Source organism: Carlito syrichta, unplaced genomic scaffold (genome assembly GCF_000164805.1).
Source record: "Carlito syrichta isolate Samal-C Ts95f unplaced genomic scaffold, Tarsius_syrichta-2.0.1 Scaffold302426, whole genome shotgun sequence".
Classification (NCBI taxonomy): domain Eukaryota; kingdom Metazoa; phylum Chordata; class Mammalia; order Primates; family Tarsiidae; genus Carlito; species Carlito syrichta.
The window spans coordinates 68,048-72,147 of NW_007246522.1; the positions used below are offsets into that span (position 1 = coordinate 68,048).

The following is a 4,100-nucleotide window of genomic DNA, read 5'->3' on the forward strand; positions in this document are numbered from 1 at the left end:
TTTATAGTAGAGATGAGGTCTCACTGCCCAAGCAGGTCTCGAACCCGTGGGTTCAGGCAATCCACTCACCTCAGCCTCCCAAAGGCACGGGATTACAGGATGAGCCACCGAGCCCAGCTGGTGAACTTACTGAAAAATTTTAGTGAACCCCTATATATTCACTATCTAGATTCTGCCAAGAACATTTTGCTATAGTTTCTTTATCACATATGTGTCCATTTATGCATCCCTATGTCTGTTCACCAATCTGTCTTCTTTTGTGATGCATTTTAAGGAAAATCAAAGATGTGAACTTATTACCCTTAAATCCTTGAATAGCTAGAGTTTTTTGTTTGTTTTTCTCCCTGTCGAATTCCTGGCATCTGGCCTCCTCTCTCCTTCAGCAGACCCTTATAGGCCCACCTGTGTCTGGCACTGTGCGGGGTGCTGGGAGGCCACGAGCCCTGCCTTGGGCCTGTGGGTCAGCAGGGGATTCAGGTGGGAAACGGGAGAGGTGCTTTGATGGAGAGCACAGGAGAAATCCCCCCTAGGCTGGGGCCAGGATACCCTTTCTTGCCTGAAACACCTTCCTCTTCCTCCTCTCTCCAACTCCATCAGTTCGAGTTTTAATAAATCACTTCCAACTTGCATTTAGGAAGAGACAGAGGGGATGAGGTGGAGGATGGTGCCCATCTCTGAGCTGTCCAGCACAGGAATGGGCTGTAGGAATTAATCCCAGCATGATTCAAAATGCTTCAAAGAATTTTACTTTCCATAGTAGTCCTGGTAGTTGATTCATTTTGGACTACTTTTAGTTTAGAAAAAAAAAAAAAATTGTCACTGGCTACAGTGGCTCACGCCTGTAATCTCAGCACTTTAGGAGGCTGGCGTTTTTGAGACTCAGGCTTGAAAAGAAAAAATTACATGTTTTGACCATTGCTTTTTTTTTTTAAGTCAGGGTCACAGGCTGGAGTGCAATGACAGGATCACAGCTCAACACAGCCTCGACCTGTTGGTCTCAGGCAATCCTTCCATTCTCAGTCTCTCGAGAAGCTGGGACTGTAGACATGTGCCACCACATCCGACTAATTTTTTGACTTTTTGTGGAGACCAGGTCTCCCTTTGTTGGCCAGGCTGATCTTGAACTTCTGGGCTCAAGCAATCCTCCCTGCCTTGGCCTTTCAAAGTGCTGGGATTATGGGCGTGAGCCACAGCCCCCAGCCTGACTACTGCTTTTAAAATCAAGTGGATAATCCTTTGAAAGCTTCCGCACTTGACCTTCTTTCTTAAATAGAGAATGTGAGTCGCTTGACCTAGGTAGGGTTTTTTTGACTGCCGTCTTGTTTATAAATCTATATCCCGGTCCCTGGGTGTCTGGGTCGTATTTTGGAGTTAGAGGAGGGAAACTGATAGTGTTTCAGGACTCAGGTTTACCAGAAAGTTGACTTTCTGGGTAGAAAACAACTCAGGGGCAGCAGCTTTGTACCAGCTTTTCACAGGCTGCCTGAATTCTTAGATGTAACTTGCCACAGGTCTGTGGGACGCTCGACAATCTACATGTCTGTGGAAATGTCTGTAGTTGTTTTTGTGGAATAGTTTCTTTAAGATTTAGTGTGTCCGTTGCTTGGTGCCAGAGCTACAAGAATAGCAGGCAATTTTAAAGGGAGACTCTTGGAGAAATGGGCATTTTTATGGCATCAGTGAGGTTCCAATTAGGTCATGTGCTGAATTCCACATTAAAGCAAGTGAAAAAAAAAATCACATGTTGTGGGCATGGCTGACTGCTGTTCAGCTGAGGCTTCCAACCATGTCATTTTAGCCTAAAAGGGACTCTACAAATGTCAGTCATACGAAAATGAGAACGTTTGGAGGAATTCTATTTTCTCCATTCCACATTTGTGCTTGAGAGAAACACAGGCAGGTACCACAGAAGTGGTTTGGCCAACTGCATTAGGGCAATTCATTTTCAAATCCAACTTGTATATCTGTGTGGTGTTTTATGATCAGCAAAGCTTCACAATGTGATTTTGTTCTATTTTAAAGAAATGGGCTTTAAAATGGCTACACTAAAAAGCAAATTTCCTTTCCAGAGAATGCAAAGGTTTTTTTGTTGTTATTGTTGTTTTTTTGAGTTAGAGTCTCACTTTTTTGCCCAGGCTGGAATGTAGTCGACTTGCTGGGCTCAGTGATCCTTCCGCCTCAGCCTTCTAAGTAGCTGGAATTACAGGTACATGCCACCACACCTGACTAATTTTTGACTTATTGTAGAGATGAGGTCCCACCAAGTTGCCCGGGCTGGTCTCAAACCCATGGGCTCAGGCAGTCCTCTCACCTCAGCCTCCCAAAGTGCTGGGATTACAGGCTTGAGCCACCATGCCCAGCCTGGTTTTTTTTTTTGTTGTTGTTGTTTGTTTTTTTGTTTTGCTTTTAAGTAGATATTTGCTTATTTTTTTTTTTCTGATAAGGAACATTATCACAGAATATTCAGAGCATGCCAAGACATGTGAGGATCTCTCTCCACTGAGCTGGGTAACTTACTCCATGACTTAATCTTTGGACATTCTGGCCTCTTTCTCTCCTCAGGGCCTGTCTCATGAGGGTGTTGTGAGGACTGGATGAGAGGTGTCCAGCGAGGGCTTAGCATGGTATCTGCCTGTAGTCGGCGCTGAACAAATCAGCCATTATTTCCATTCTTTAGGCAACTCCAAAGCTGTTGCTATTATCAACAGCTCTCCTGAGCATGTTGGCACACTTTGCTGAATATTCCTCTTGGATAAATTTTTAGATGTGGATTTGGTAGGTCAAAGATACCTGTTACCTCACTGCCCGCCAGAAGGGGTCCTGCCTTACATTCTTACCCATGGTGTGTGACTTCTTGTCTTCCTGAACCTTTGGTTATACCGGGTATGAGCAGACATTTTAATTTTTTTAAAATCTCTTTGATTTTTGCAAAATTGGACTAAAATGATACCTTATTTCAGTTGTATCTCTTTGATAAGTATTGGGGGTGATTATATTCTTTTTTTTTTAAACCATGCATTTCTCCTTTTTTAAATGCCTGTGTCTGCCTTATAAGCATCCTTTCTTTAAGGTCACGTCAGTCACTCGTTTGTGTGTGTCACCTCCCTCCTGCTTAGACCTGATGGACGTGCCACCCTTTCTCTGCTTCATTATAAGAAATGCTGGCTTCTGTTCTTTACTTGATTCTCAAGTCTGCTTAAGTCTGGGTCTGATCCATTTCTGGTTCTGCCGTCTGGCCATTTCTCCTTGTTTAATTCTCATATGTTTTAATACCAAGTAGAACAAATCTCTGTGAGTATTATGGCTTTCCAGACTTTCGTGACTTTTCCCGTTTTTGCTTCTGTATTTTGCCAAGTTCCCCCCAAAATAGTATTCTTGAGTTTTGATTAAAATTTTTTTTAGAGCCAGGCTCGGTGGCTCAGCCTGTAATCCCGCACCTTTGGGAGGCTGAGGTGAGTGGATGGCCTGAGCCCGCGGGGTCGAGACCCGCCTGGGCAACTTGGCGAGACCTCATCTCTACAATAAATCAAAATTAGCCGGGCGTGGGAGCACGCGCCTGTAGTTCCGGCTACTCGGAAGGCTGAGGCAGAAGGATCGCCGGAGCCCAGCAGGTCGAGGCTGCGGCAGCCAGGAGCGGCCACTGCACTCCAGTCTGGGCGACAGAGTGAGACTCCGATTCAAAAAAAATAAAATAAATAATAAAAAATAAAATAAAATAAAAATTTTTAAAGATTATAGATGAATTTAGACAAAATTGCATTTGTTCAGTACTGCACATTTTAATCTATGAACATACTATTTCAGTTGTTGAGGTCGGCGAATAGCAAGTTTTACAGAAGCAAGGACTACGCCTGTCTTATTCAAAAATGAGTTAATGAATATATGAGAAAAAGAACGAACTAACATATGTCCTTCAGTAAAGTTGAATAGTTGTCTGCTTAATTAAATTAATTTTATCTTCAGGAATATTGTGTTTTTGTTGCTATATTGATAGGTGTTTTTTTTCTTTTTATTTATTTATTTATTTTATTTTATTTTATTGAGTCGGAGTCTCACTCTGTCGCCCAGACCGGAGCGCAGTGGCCGCTCCCGGCCACTGC

At 43.2% G+C, this 4,100-nt stretch overlaps 1 protein-coding gene across 1 annotated transcript in view; it reads left to right on the top strand.

Annotated features, from left to right (window-relative positions):
- RHPN2 (rhophilin Rho GTPase binding protein 2) overlaps positions 1–4,100 on the top strand; it is a 44,439-nt gene that overhangs the window by 20,120 nt on the left and 20,219 nt on the right. The gene's annotated exons all lie outside the window — the stretch shown is intronic.